This window comes from Pelmatolapia mariae, linkage group LG2 (genome assembly GCF_036321145.2).
Source record: "Pelmatolapia mariae isolate MD_Pm_ZW linkage group LG2, Pm_UMD_F_2, whole genome shotgun sequence".
Lineage (NCBI taxonomy): Eukaryota > Metazoa > Chordata > Actinopteri > Cichliformes > Cichlidae > Pelmatolapia > Pelmatolapia mariae.
The window spans coordinates 423,253-439,289 of NC_086228.1; the positions used below are offsets into that span (position 1 = coordinate 423,253).

At 44.8% G+C, this 16,037-nt stretch overlaps 1 non-coding gene across 1 annotated transcript; it reads right to left on the reverse strand.

The window, feature by feature from the left end:
* Nucleotides 1–7,137: 7,137 nt before the first annotated feature.
* LOC134646556 (small nucleolar RNA SNORD89) lies at nt 7,138–7,249 on the reverse strand. Its single transcript, XR_010096762.1, has one exon. It is a non-coding gene; the product is annotated as a small nucleolar RNA SNORD89 (small nucleolar RNA).
* Nucleotides 7,250–16,037: the final 8,788 nt, after the last annotated feature.

The window sequence follows — 16,037 nt, forward strand, 5'->3', positions numbered from 1 at the left end:
AAAGCTTCATCTGTTGCTTGTTAGCAGAGTAAGGTGAGCTCAGCAGGATCAATACATGACTTCATTTAGCAGAAACCCGAGTTCACACTGAACCTCGCAGTAATCACAGCAGTAGATACGTCCTCTTTGGACTCAGGTTCATCGTGACCAATCAAACAGTACATATGAGGAGGGCCTTCGTATGTACTGTGTAGAAAAATGCTCAGCAGTATCTGAGCCGAAGGCACGACGGCGTCGCACAGGTGGAACCCGTTTAACAGCAGGACTAAGAGGAACAACTCGGTCAGAGAATACAGCATCCTCGACAGGTAAGTTACAGACAGATAACCCGTATGATAACACCGAGGACAATGCGTGACCACCTTCTTGAGTGGCACCCGTAACAAGCTGAATGAGATTAAAAGAGTTCACTAAGTCCCAGGTGCTACTCTGGGTAACACAGGTGGATGTTGAAATCACTGAGCAGCAGGATCTGGTCGTATCGTGGAAGTCCGAACACTCAGATAAAAAATCCTTATTATATCTAAGAGGCCGGTAAACTACTGCACACAGCAGCGAAGGGAAGTTCACGCAAACAGAGCTGAAAGCTGGTGCAGCGTGTCGATGAGGATAGCTGCTTAACGTCGAAGTGGGCTTTAAAAACAACAGCTAACCCTCCGCTGCGACAAGAAGCTCTCAGAGCGCTAAAAAAATCTCCCACATTTCACAGTAATAATGACAAATCCTGACTCGAGTCAGTCATTTCAAATTAAGTCAATAAATCTACGATCAAACTCCGAGTGCGTCTTCAAGCGTGCTCTCTCTGACATGAAGAAGCTCTCAGGCAGCTCCTCCATCACCTAAATTGCTTCTTTTTAGGTTCTCGGCCAGTTGGAGCTGTGGGCAGGTGGAGCTCAGCTCAACCAATCAAAGGAGCCAGGCTGAGGTGCATCATCAAAGTCAGCGTTACTGTCAAAGACCACATGTACAGATCATACACAGGAATTTGAAATAGCGATGCTCCCACCGCCCTCAGTGTGACACTAAAACAACACAAAGATAAAAATAAAATAAAAGTCTTATATACAACTCAATACAATCTTACATAAACAGCAGTTTCCAACACAATCCGAGGGGAATCAGTGGAAGGGCGATGGTGGAGGTTCAGAGTTTTGTATGCCTAGAGGGTCCAGAGGGGAGAGGTGGATGCAGGTCTGGAGTTGGTGTGAGAGAGAGTTCAGCATCCTGACAGAACTGATGGATGAAGCTGTCTCTCAGTCTGCTGGTTCTGGCCCCGAGGCTCTTCAGTCTCCTTCCTGATAGCAGCAAACTGAAGAAGCTGTTGGACGGATGGGTGGAGTCACCTGTGATGCAGAGGGCTTTCAGGTGAGACAGGTGCAGTAGATGTCCTGGAGGCAGGGGCGGATCTAGAAGGGTGGCATGGGGTGGCAAGTGCCACCCTAAAATGATCCCTTGCCACCCCAAGTGCCACCCCAGTTTTGCATATGACAGTGTTGTTTATTAAAATAAGATAGCATTAACAGTTTGAGCGTAGTTACAGTCAACAGTGAATATAAATGCTAAAACTGAATATATTGCGTAGTGTTCCCCCCCTCCACCATTAACAAATGGTTCAACCCATAGCAGGACCCAAGCATGATTGTGCCAGAGCACATTTTGAACAACACCATGGGAATGTCAGATTTTACACAGGTGTTTGGATGTTACAGTCTGGAAATGGAAGGAAGGTGAGTGATATTAACCCTCTGTGGTCCACGAACACGCTGCACCTCCAAATCACATGACTGATGTAAGCTGACAGCAACAAGCTACAGCCGCTGAGTCTCTGTTTCAGCCCACACTGAAAGTTCGGACTTCAAAGTTTTTAAATTTTAATTACAGGCCAGTAAATCCAGAGTTATGATAATATATATAAGCCACGCTTTTTTCTAAATACTGTCGTCACGTTTTTGTGTGTTTTAAGCGTTTTCTAAGGACAGCACAAAAACAGTAAAGAAAGGGAAAAAAGCCACCTCTTTCCTATCGGTGGAAAAATGCACCACATCGACCAATTAAAAAAAAGTCAACATGTGGGATTTGGTTGTTTAGGAAGAGGGAAAAGTTTTGGGAGTGACGGTAACGGCAGCGAGACAGAGCGAGCGAGTGAGAGAGAGAGAGAGAGAGTTTTTAGATGTGGGAGATTTGTGACGTTTAGTGTGGAGTGTATACTTAGTGTGTCGTGTTGTTCTGTTGTGTAGTTGTTGTTTTGTTTTGTGTGTCAGTGAGGGCACTAATGAATGTCACAAAGGCAGATTTGTAAACACAGTCACTAAGTAGAAACCCAGCAGAGTGATACACCTCCTGTTGTCAGGCTGCAGGTTTATCCCTGTGCTGCTCTCCTCTGTCTTTTGGTGGACAAACTTTTTTCTTTTCTTTTTTTTTACTGGCATTTGTGGGGCATCTTATTGCGACACCTGATTGTTCTCTCATTTTAGTTTTAGTAATATTTTTAAATAGCTGTACAAAATGAAAAAAACGTCAGGTGTATTGGCTGCATTTTTAGATAAATAATTGTATATGTTTACAAAATGTACAATTTATATTGACTCAACATGTCTGTGGTTTTTTTACAGTAAAAAATACTACTAGGATTTTAAGTTCTTTGTGTGATTTCAGATCAGTAACACTAATGCAGTATGTCAGTGAAAAAAAAACAACTAAATTCAGTTGAGCTGAAAAGAAACCAAACAAGGCAAGGAGAGAAAAAATAAAATTAAACAATTTGAGGGTGAAATACAAACGGAAACTCAAAAGGAGTCAAAAATGGCCGGTTGTATTTCAGACCTCAGAGGGTTAATCCAACAAATCATGAAAAATTAGGTTTAAATTTTTGTTCATGACAGTGCAGATTTTTGAAATTTTGTGTAATTTAAGCTGTAACAATGTGACTGTTTTCTAACAAAAAACAGTGTGAAGACTTAGACTTGCGTTTGTAAATGAACCGTCCCATGTTGTGTAGTTTTCTGGAGTTTATACTTATTGGGCTACATATTTATTTATTATACAGGCTATACAGTACATAGCATCAAAACTCACATGTTTTATGTAACTACAGTGTTTAATTATGTGGGCTACAGACAATAATTAAGTTATAGACTATATTTATATGAAAAACGTGTATGCTTACTGCATTTGAATCATTTTAACCATATATAACCACCTGCATATGTGTTTGGGGGGAAAAAAAGGCTTTGATTTTGCCACCCCATTTGATTTCTTTGCCACCCTCATGCCACCCTAAGAAAATTTCTCTAGATCCGCCCCTGTCTGGAGGGATGGAACAGAGGTACCCACAATCCTCTCTGCTGCTCTCATTGCAGCTGTTTCCAGCAGCACCCAGGAGCCACACCACACAGTGATGCAGCTGTGAGGATGCTCTCCACGGTGCCTCTGTAGAAGGTGCTCATAGTGGAGGTTGATGCTCTCGCTGTCATCAGTTTGCAGAGGAAGTAGAGTCGCTGTTGGGCTTTGCTGACCAGGAGAGATCTTCTGAGATGTGCACACCCAGGAACTTGGTGCTGCTTACCCTCCACAGCAGCACCGTTGATGGTTAGTGGGGTGTGCAGGGTGTGAGTTCTCCTGAAGTCTGTGATGATCTCCTTGGTCTTCTCCACATTCAGGGACAGGTTGTTGTTGTTGCTGCACCACTCGGCCAGATGTTTAACTTCACTCCTGTAGTAGGTCTCATCGTTGTTGCTGATGTGACCGACCACAGTTGTGTCGTCTGCAAAAATGATGAAAAGGTTGGAGCTGTGTGGTGGTGTGCAGTCGGTATGTGAACTGAAACGGGTCCAGGTTGGAGGGAAGAGATGTCTTGGCTAACCGTTCAAAGCTTCATTTATATGTATTTATATAGCACGTTTAAAAACAACAATGTCGATCAAAGTGCTTCTCAAATTAAGAGCGAGTAAAATAATTTACCATTTCACTCGCTGGGCCCACGTCCTCATTTTAGGTTTGACAGTGTTTTAGTAGGTAAAGGTCAAAGGTAACTAACTTAAGTCACGGCCAAAGTAAAAAGATGAGTCTTTAAGTGAGATGAAAGATAGACTCAGAAGTGCGAATGGGAATAGGGAGATTGTTCCATAGTCTAGGTGCTGCGATAGCAAAGGCACGATCACCTCTGTTTCAGCCTGGACTTAGGTTGAATAAGAGCATCTGATTAGAGGATCTTACTGCTTTTTTAGGATTATACAAATGGAGAAGTTCTGTTAAATAGCTAGGCGCCATATTGTTTAAAATTTTATAAGTGAGTAGAAGAATTTTAAAATCAATGCAAATTTGACAGGAAGCCAGTGTAAGTTCGCTAAAACCTGAGTCATATGATCATGCAGCTGATAAAAGGCGTGCAGCAGCGTTCTGTACTAATGCAAACGGTAGAGAGAGGAGCGAGGGAGGCCAAAAAAAGGGAGTTACAGCAGTCTAGTCCCGAAGTAATGAATGCACGAATCAGCTTCTCAAGGTCCTTGAGGGAAAGAAAAGGTTTGGCTTTAGAAATTTGACGTAGTTGATAGAAACTTCATTTAACCACTGTGGATACTTGCTTCTCTAATTTGAAGGAGCTTTCCAAGAGTACCCCTGAGTCTCTACAGTGTGGGAGAGGTAGCTAGCAGGGGGCCAAGGGTATCGGTTAGTCGGTTCAGAGGGACATGGCTGTAAAGACAATAACTTCAGTTTTACTGTCATTCAAAGTGAGAGTTTTGAGATTACCAGACTCTGACATCATGACAACAGTTAAACAATGTGTGCAATGGATCTGTGACATTCAAGCTCAAAGGAAAATATATTTGAATGTCATCAGCAAAGCAATGGAAAGAAATATTGTATGTTTTGAAAATAGTGATGGGGGTGAGTGCGACCGGACGGAGGTCGTTAAAGCAGGAGGGAGACGACCTCTTCAGTACAGGAACGATGGTGGAGGCTTTGAGGGATGTGGGAACGACAGCCTGGCTCAGTGATGTACCACCAGGCAGCGTTTAAAGTGTGGAAGTAATCACATTACTTTGAGTTTGATTGTATAAAAAGTGACACAAACATTAGCGTCCGCTCTACACTTTGCGTGGGAAGAAAACTTCTTTCTACAGCGAAAAATTAAACTTCAAATCTGAGCGAGCAGCGAGCACGCTGCCACGGGAACGTGACACTCACAGAGAAATCCACGGATCCCCCCACTGACATGACCGCTGTGGGCAAACCTCCACCCGCCCCACTCCTGCTAAACAGCTGACAATAGACGTAAGAGCTGCTCAGTCTTTGATTTTATTCATTTCTACTGTTTCACTTGCATCTGTTTGACAGAGCGGGTTCCAAAAAACATGATTTTATTTTATGCTGGAATATGCAGAACACAGGTTTAAGTGTTAAACACATTTCTTCAGTCAGAGACGCTGCAAAGAATTTAATCTTTGCTGGATGCATAAAGTTAAAAGATTAAAACAAGTTTTAAAACGAGACTTTTTCATTTGATTCAGTTTTATATGATGATTATGCAGAATAAATAGAATTGGGCTGAAAGGTCTGTTGCTGTTACATATTCAGGTTGAGTATCATGTTTTTTAAAAGTAACTAAGTAATAATGTAACCAATTACTTCTGAAAATAAGTAAGCAGGAAAGTAACAGGATTACATTCTTGGAGAAGTAATTAATAATTAGTAACTAATTACTTTTTTCAAGTAACTTGACCAACACTGTATATATGAGATATAGATATACATAATTATCCCCCCCCCCTCGCCCCTGCAGGCGGTTTATCCTTCAAGCTCGGGTCCTCTACCAGAGACCTGGGAGCTTGAGGGTCCTGCAGTATCTTAGCTGTTCCCAGGACTGCGCTCTTCTGGACAGAGATCTCCGATGTTGTTCCCGGGATCTGCTGGAGCCACTCGCCTAGCTTGGGAGTCACCGTACCTAGTGCTCCGATTACCACGGGGACCACCGTTACCTTCACCCTCCACATCTTCTCCAGCTCTTCTCTGAGCCCTTGGTATTTCCAGCTTCTCGTGTTCCTTCTTCCTGATATTGCTGTCATTCGGAACCGCTACATCGATCACTACGGCCGTCTTCTTCTGTTTGTCTACCACCACTATGTCCGGTTGGTTAGCCACCACCATTTTGTCCGTCTGTATCTGGAAGTCCCACAGGATCTTAGCTCGGTCATTCTCCACCACCCTTGGGGGCGTCTCCCATTTGAGCCGTAACCATTTAATATGGAGGGCCAGGAGTCCCAAAATGAATGAATTAAATACATCATTAAATAATCTTTTAAATTTGTCATGAATTTAAATTGTAAATCAGTAATTTATTCAATGTTCAGTTCATTTTTATTTCGAACACATACATTCACCAACAGTCCATAATATTATTCCATTCAGTTGTTTGAAAAGGAGTAGGCAGAAGTACATACTTATTTATATTTATACTTATTTATATTTATACTTATTTAGCCCCCGTTAGGTTTACGTCTTAATCATTTCCTCGCCATTCTATTTAAATCTGAACAACAAGTGCATTAACTTAATTGAATTGTAATTTCATCATTTATATATTTAATAATTTATTTCCAGTGTTAATCAATGACTTTGAACCATTTAGTGATAAATTTAATTCATTTTGGCACTCCTGACTCTCCATAACGAGAAGCAGGAAGCATGAAATTCAAATTTTCTTTAAACTGGAGTTTGTTTGTTTTTTATTCCCATGAATAAATAAATATACTGAACATTAATCTGCAGAGTTTTGGTCAGTGTGAGATTTGCTGCATTTGGCTGTTTAAAAATATTTATAGCTTAAAAACAAATTGTCCCAAACTGGCTTAAACGACACAGCTGGGGGAGAGTGTGGATCAGAGCGAGCCTGTCCACTTATAATCCACCACGGTCATCACATGATCCACAGCTGGGCTCACAGACCGCAGAGAGGCGTGGTCAGAACTCCTCCTCTTTACTGCGGCACAGCCACAGACCATCCTGACACCGCGCTCACACAGGACGCCGTCAGGAAACTGCAGAAGAAGAAAAACAGGAAGTTTGCTGAACATGGGAATAAAACTGTTTCGGTCACGTGACCCAACCTGCTCAGTCAGCTGTCGGGTCACGTGACGCTCTGGGATCAGACGAACGCTTCGGTCGGTCTTTGTCACGGCGCCCCGCTCTGAGAACACACTGCCTGGCAGGGGCGCTACAATTCGGCCTTTTGTTCACATCATCTCCCAGAAGACCCGCCCACCCTGTGACATCACCACAGACACATCAAACCTCACCTTTGTGGCTGAGGCGTCACCAATGACATCACAGCTCAGGATCCAATCAGAGAGCAGAGCCACCTGCAGGAACACAAACTGATGGTTAGATTCTGGCCGTGGACAATGTGGAAGTCGCGGACGCCACGTGCTGCCTGGATCAGAGTACGCTTCAGTCCGGTTTTGTCACGGCCCCTCCCCTCTGTGAACAGACTGCTGTGGGAGGGGCTTCAGTCGGCCTTTTATTACATCACTTCCAGGTAGAGCGAAAGGTGACGGTGGAGGTTTTTAGTGTTTTTGGGTGAACTGGCCCTTTAAAGAAGTCAGATTTAAGAGGACTCAAAAACACTGGTTCATTGACTATTGACAATCGTATTTATTAGTTTCATGTAAACACTGAGGACGAGCAGACTCCCCGGCTCCTGCTTCGTTTCCTGCTCTCAGCTGAGTGGAGGTGGAGCCTTTAGAGCAGCAGGGTCATGTGACACACCTCAGTCTGAGCACGTCCCAGAATCTCACCCACCTGCTCACCTGTGCTGATGTCACAGCGGCTCTCGGTCCGTTTTCCCAGCATGCATCATTCACAGACACAGAACTTCAGCTGTAATGACTTCAGGTAAAACCACCTGCTGCCCCCTGCTGGCCGCAGCTTCCATTACAGTCTGCAGAGTCAGCAAAGAAAAGCTGAAATTAAACATTCGGAGTCTCAAAGACATTCAGACATGAATAAAGCCCCGCCCCCTCGCACAGTTATTACACTTTATTTTCTTACTAGTCTTCATTTTATGTTGAATTTCAGCTTCAGCAGGTTTCCAGAGTGGCTTTTCATTCGCTTCAGTCTTTTTCCCAATATCATTGTATTTATGACAAATTTATTTATGAAACGCAGCAAAGATATTTAAACACAATAAACACGTTCTATCAAACTAACAAATGAAAACAAAGATATTTCCTCAATAAATGTAGTTTAGCTGAGTCCACAACATGGTTTCAGTTTTTAGGGAGCTACAGTGTTGGTGTTTGTGCACCTGACAGCAGCTCCACAGCCACACCTGCTGGACACCTTCGCTACCGTCACATCTGGATTACAGTACTCTGTGACACAGAGACCCACGGGGTCATTTTTAGATCTGTGACCATCAATAATTCTGATCAGCAGGTGTTTTGGAGACTGATGAAGGCTGAGCCTCAGTGAAGTGCGGCTGATCTCTTTTAGGAAACTCGCCTCTCCGTCAGCCTCCACTCAAGCTGTCAGCACCGGTGTTCTGACAAACCATCCTACTTGGCAAAACGTCCTACCGTAAGTAGTTTATGCACATTTCTGCTGTCACAGAGTAATTCCAGCACAAATTTAAGTTGGTATGACGGTCTGCCACTTAACTTTGCCCATCAGAGTATGCTTGTAGGTCATATTCATACAGCCAGGATGGTTTGCCACTTCATTTTACCCGTTAACCCTTTAGAGCCGAGCGTAGCGCCCCCGCTACAATTTGCGTATCTATTTTTAAATCCCTGTATCACTGCAACCACGTAAGCTAGCGCAATAATTTTTTTTGCATATGAAACCGGAGAAGTTGTACTTACATCTTATGCCATCAGCTTGTCCTAGGTCACGGTTTCCTTCCACATATAGCTTTGCAAAAACTGCATAAAAAGCGCTTGCAGCAACAAAAACATAATATTCCAGAAACACGCTTTGCCGATCCGATCAGCTGTTCATAACACTTCCTACGTTGGAATAGACGTCAGCGCGAACTTTCGCATGTCCGCCATTACCTGCCCGAAACCGGAAGTGACGTCATTTTCGCGGAAATGTAGTTTTTTTTTTTACTGTCAGGGCCTCAGAGCCTATACTGGTGTTTTTAAAAGTTATCTTTGACTTTATGACTTTCTGTGTCGTTTCTGGGATGCTTAGAACTCAAATTGCACTGCTGGAAATAGTTTATTTTGATGCATATGCTGCTTTTTTGCAAATTTGCACTATAATATTTATTTTCGTTTTTCCTGCAGTATATAAAAATTGGTGTATTTCAAAAGTAAAACTATGAAGACACTTCAAATAAATGTCCTGTGGTGGGAAACTAGTTTGTGCAACTTTTTTGTATTTACAGTTTTGAGGGATAAGCCTCTTAAATTTCTCTAACTAGAAATATATGTTAACAAAACAAAAACGATTTTCAATTTTTTTGTAGTTTATTGCACTTTTTTGCAATTTATGTAATTACTATGAACTTAATGCATACATATTATTAAAATTTGGGCTGTAATGGTTGTATTGATGTATATCAACTTGAAATGCTCCCAAAATTGGCACTACAGCATGTAAAAATATAATATAAGCTCTGGCGGACTTGGTTCTATGGTAGGTCTTAAAGGGTTAAAGCAGACCTTCCCAAAGTGTGGGGCCCGCAGGGGGGGGGGCCTCCACATACACAAAGCAGGAGATGAAGCATCGCTGAATATGTTTCCAAACCAGCTTCATTCTAAGCCAAAGACTAGAAAATATGGTGAAGCAAATCTTCCCTTTGGCTTCACCTGCACAAGTGCTGAGGTAGGTCTCCCCTGCAGGACTGGTTTTCCCTGCGTCGGGAGCAGCGCTGGGCTCTCCAAATCACGGACAAACAGTATCCCACATTCTTGATTTTTAGTTCACAAACACTTGTTGTAATGACTAACTACTCCTGACATGTTGGAGATGTTAGCTCTTTATACAGTAAAGTTACAGCGGGATACAAATAATATCAGGCTGATCCTGCCACGATTTGTTCCCTCGTCACAGACAAACAGTGTCCCACAGCTGTTTATGTTTTTAAACCCATTTTGCACAGAGAGACATTTTTTGAAAAATGTATTGATAGCAATGTTGAATATTATTACACAGGAAAAAACAACTACATGTAATATAATCACACCGTGACGCCTCTGCCTTTCTAAATGGAGGGACAGTAACTGCGTGTGTATGTAAGCGTGTAAAACCTGCAGACAGTCAGATTAACAGTATTGTGTCTCTATCTGCCATTCTGCAATTCATCGTCCACACGGAAACGCAAAAAAGGAGTTTTTGAAAATCTCCGTTTTCGGTGATTCGTAAACGCCGTTTACGTGTGGACGAAACAGCTGCGTTTCCAAAAATACCCGTGTAGGTGCGGACGCAGCGTAAAAGAGTTAGTAGTTTATTTTATTACTACCTGTAATTTATTGCAGATTACTTGTATTTGCTTAATTGTTTACTAAATGTTTGAGGTGTGAAATAAACCGCAATGGAGCAAAATATGGGTGTGTGTGGTTGGAGGAGGGGGGGGGGGGGGGGGGGGGCGCGAACATTTTTCTTGTAAAACAAAGGGGGGCCCAGCAAAAAAAGTTTGGGAACCACTGCGTTAAAGTATGCTTGTAGGTGACATTCACAAAGGTAGGACGGTTTGCCACTTAATTTCGTGTTGTGCGCATGCGCAGAAACACCGGGTAGGATGGATTCCCAGAACACCGGACGGGTAATCTGGCATACCGGGCAGATTACCCGCTGTGAGCCGGACAGCCCGTTGGTTCATTTCCATTACTGACGCTGGACTGAAGAACAGCGATCAGGGAGAAGCGACGGACAAACAACCCTGAACTGTGACAGAGAAGAAGAAACTAAAACACACGAGTGTGTCAAATACACCCGGGTGTTAGCAGCACCAGACAGCAGGGTGGGACGGGGTGACTGTGGACCACAGGTGGAGGAGGGAGTGAACTGCTCCCGTGAGCCACTGCTGACCGGAGCGGAGCACCACAGCAGCTGTTGTGAATCCACGCACGGTCACTGAGACATAAACACGACACTTACACAACGACACTAAAGTGACCGGAAGGATTATTTATGATGTAGCACCGAGTCTGTGAATGACGTCACGCATGTCCTTACATCATTTAAATCGACTGCAGAATATTCACCAACACGAGCAGAGAAATAAAACACACAGAAACACCGGAAGTGGGTCCTGGGAACCCTACGGCTCACCTGGTCGACCCCGCGGACACGTCCACGTGGAGCGTCCCGGTCCACGTCTCTAACGCACGTGGAGTTCGGATCACGACTGATTATTGAAGACTGATTCAATAAGAAGCCTCGAGTCCGGTCCGCCGACCAATCAGCGTCCACCACCCCGGCTGCTCGAAATTTATTGGTGGCTGGAAAACAACTACACGGTGCGTTACCGCCACCGGCTGGCGTGGAGTGTGAACTGCAGCCCTCAGACAAGCCAAACATAAGGCTCAGGGGCCAGAATCCAGCCCACTGGACAGGGACGTGACGCACCACGGGGAGCGTACGCCCGCTGTGCTCCGGCACAAACTCACATTTGGATCTAAAATCAGACAAAATCATAAAATTAGAGAAGAAAAAGTTATATTCTTTACATTTTTAAACCCACAAACACGTTTAACAAATCATTTTTTTGAAATACAAAAATGAACGTAGGCAGAAATTCTGGAGCCTATCCCGGCTGTGTGAGGGCGAGAGGCGGGGCCCACTGAAGGCGTCCGCCGTGCACCAACTCCAACACTTCCTCACACGTACTGCGATGATGATAAGTTGGACTCTGCAGGTTTGATGTGAAGCCAGTGAGCCACATGACCTCGTGTGTCTGCCAAACAAAGATTTACATTTTAAATTAAGGTTTTTCCACATAAATGAGTTAAAACTACAAATTTGACCCTTTTGAATGATTTTTCTTTACTTCACAAGTCCAGAAAACTTTCAGGGCTGAAAAACTGCAAATACTTTTACACCCACTGCAAAACTCACAATGTTGTTGATGCAGTGATCATCAGTATCAGGACACACATCACAGTTTGATGTCTTTGACTTAGAGGAAAATGCACTGTGGGTAAATTTTCAACGTGGAGCCTGTGGGACAGGTGTGTGTTAACCTGATACCAGGATGGTCTCCTGGCTGGGACTTTCAGTCTTATGTGGAAACAGCCTGTGATTTGGTGCACTGGTGTATAAAGATGGCGTTTCTTGTGGTGGTTAGCTGTGGCAGGAAGTCAGCATGAGTTCTGTGGAAACTGGCGAGTGGGTCAGGGTACCGAGTAATACGCTCACTTTTTCCTAAGAATCCTTCGGGTCACAGGATCAGTGTCGGGTATATAAAGGCTGCGTTTCTGTGAGGTCAGCAGCTCTCAGCCCATCAGACACCGTCTGCACGGTACGACTCCTCCCTCAGCGTGCGGGATCTACACCCATCTTAGTTTAGTACTTTCAGTGTTTTTAGGATCTGACTGAAGCTTTAAACCTTTGTTTTTATGTCCCATCCTACTCACAGCACTTTGATCTGTATTTTAATGGCTCCATTCACATTAACAGCTCTGACTCTTATTATTACAGCTTATTGGAGTTCTGTCAGTTTTTCCTGTTAGAAGTTCACATTTCTGTCACGATATCGCTCTAAAACTCTGTCTGCACACAAATCTTTCAACTCAGTTTGATGCAGAAACCCAGAAAGTCCCACATCAGTAAAGTGTCTCCGTCTCAGGCCGAGGACAAACGGAACCAAGGACTCCGGGGTCCACTCAGTCCAGGCTCGCAGTGTGCTAGTCCACCCAGAAGCTGTCATGGTCACAGAGCTGAGGACGCTCACTCTGAGCATGCTCACTGAGCAGAAACCACAGACTCCAGGGTGTGGGGGTGCCTACTGGGGTCAGCGGGGGAGCTGGCCCCAAGGAGGGGCCGCTTCTCCCTCCCTTTCTTCCCTCCCCATCCTCAGCTGCCTCCCTCTTCCCGCTCCACCACACCCACACATGCAGGGCTTGGGGTGCAGGTGTGTCACCAGGGTGCAGGGGAGGCACTCCCCCTCTGTCCCCTTCTGGCCGCCTGTGCCTCAATTTTATTCTGCAACCTAGACGACCACATTACTCACACTCTCATAACACATACATATAGGGCCTTGGGGGTGGGCACGTTATACAGTGCCCAGAGGATGTTCTGTGTATTCCAACCCACCTCTGGCGCTGGTGCCCTACCCTCAATTTTAATGCATATAGACACTGAGGGTTTTCTGGAGGAGCCGTGCTGCTCTCTGGCAGGAAGCACCATGCTCTCCTGTGTTTTAAATGCACTTTACAACAGCACGCAGCAACACTGCATATGAGCGGGCGGAGGGAGGTTTGGGGTCTTCACTCACCCCCGTTCTGTTAACCGTCGGGGCTGGGGGGCTGGGAGGAGGTGCTGGCCGTCGGATTGGGGTCTGTGATGCGGGGCGTCCCTGCTACTGCAGATAAGGAGGCGGTCTGCTTTCCTCCACCCCAGAGAGAAGGGTTACATCTCCTGGGTCTGGGTATGGTTTGCCCCTCTGGGTGCAGGGGTACCCAGACCTGGGATATAGAGTATGTTTGGGGAGTGTGAATGTGTGTACAGTGTCTATTTGTGTCTGTCTCCACATCAGGTGAGTGCCGAGTATTTGGTTGTGCATATGGGGGTGGGAATACACGTTTGAGTCTGCGTGTGCCTGTTCGTCTGTGTCTATATGTCAGGTCGGGTCTTAGACTCGACCTCTCTGGGAACATCTCAGGCTCTCCGAGGTATGGAGGCCTATCTCCCCTCACCACACTCCCTGCCAGTGGCTGAGGCCCTCAGACGTTGGTGTGCTGGTGGTTCTTGGTGTCTGAGGCTGGGAGCTCATGTATGTACCGGCTCACTCCTGGTGGCCGATTGGCGGGGCCTGGCGCCTGTGGCCCGGCTGGGCCCCTTCCGAGGGGTGGGGTGCCCTCAGGCCTCTGGGTCTGGGGCTCGGTCCTCTCTGGCACAGCTGGCTGCCGGCAGAGTCCGCGGGCACGTCACTGCAACCCCCTCTGGCCTTTACTCCATTGCTGCTGGGTGACCTCTCGTTTGGGGCTCTCCTCAGCTCTTCCCAGGAGGGTGGCACGTTTGCCCCTTTGGTGGTCCTCCTTGGGTCCTCGTATTCTGGGGCCTCTGGATGTCTGGGGCCTGGATCTCCTCCATACCTGCTTCATGCCCTGGGGGACGGGGCTATGGCTCTCCACACTCCCTAGCAGATCGTCACAGGGAGAAACCTTTTGAATACAAGCGTGCTTATCCACACAGGTGTGCACACAGGTGTACACACGGGTGTTCACAGACACAAACTACACCTTTCTTGGCTGCTACCTCAAAGCACATTGTGCGCTGTCTATCTTGCGTGCTGCACAATAACATTTAATATTTAGTATCTACTGTTATCTACTGCTAGCTAGTTTATTGTGATGGTGCTGTATTTATTATGTTGCTCTTTTTTGTTTGTTTTCTCTTCTGTTTTTTCTTATCTCCATACAGGTGATCCAGATGTTTTGTTTGTATTTCTTTTTTTTTCTCTTCTCCCCTCTCTTTCTTTCACTCTTTCTCCCTGTCCTATCCCCCAGTCATGTCTGTCCCGTCTGTAACAACCGAAAATCAAATCAAATAAATACATAATTATAATAAAGGTCAATCAAATGGACCAATATGGCCATGATGATCCACTTGGTAAATCTGCTTGGCATCTTTCTTGGCCTTCAGACAACAATTCTGACAGCTAAAGATCCAAACGGGACAGGTGAAAAAATAATAAATAAAATAAATAAAAACCACAGACTCAAATATCCTGATTTTCTTCAATCCCTGTGATCTCAGAGGTTTGACTCCAGCAGCAATTATCGATCCTATCATCACTCCAATCAATCAATCTGTTTGATTGGCTCTGTTTCAATAAAGTCAAAGCCTTTCATGTGTCAAAGCTTCATCTGAAGCTTGTTAATCCCAATATAAAGTGAGAGAACACTCTCGCTCGTCCCCACAAACCGTCCACACCACATCAGGCACTAAACGAGACCTCGGATCAGGCGAAAAGCAGGAAGTGAAGCCGTCCTTTAACACCGGCTGACATTTTGAAATTCATATAACTCTGTTATAATTCAAACAAAACATGTTCACAACTTTTCCTGAAATGGACTTTTTCATCAAACAGGGAATTTTGAGTTGTGTGTGAGCAAAAGAAAAAGATTAAGACCACCTAAAACTGCCCGACATGTCATTTTGACTCCTTAGAAATGGATGTAAAACTATTGCCTAGCAACACTTATCGTTTGCACGCATGTTGATATGAAGGCGGCTGTACCATGAGCTAAAGCGAGCAGACATTCATCCTTCTAAGTACCTTAAATAAATGAAGTAAACGTCATTTAAAACCAGTCCTAACTCACAGAGCTCCAGTTCATCTAACATTTTCTTCCAGTACTGCTACAGCCCGGACTCTGTTTGGCTGCAGTTCACACTCCACACCAGCAGGTGGCAGTAACACACCATTTATTATTATTGAACATTATTATTTAATCATTATTAAGCATCAGTCTCTCTGTTGGTACATATTAGTTGGTCTGCCTGGTTACAGCAGGATGGGTCAGTTAGCTTAAACGAGTCAACAGTCAGTGGAACGATCAGAGTCCTCGAAGCGACGCCAGCTCAGTTTAGGCTTTCTGTGTATTTCTCATGGCTTCATCGGTTGTTCTGTTTTCTGTGGCTCATATTTTTCATCCATTCTCTTCCTCTCATCCAGGTCAGAGTCACGGGGGGTGGGCTAAAACTTTCCCAGGTGCCTGTGGGTACAGGGTACGCCCTGGACGGGTCTACCACAGGGCACACACAGACAGACACACACCCAGTCACCTGTTTTATATTGTGCATCATAGTTGGTTTTGTATATGTGGGTAATGATCTGTCTGATCGACTGTATCAGACATCATGCTTTC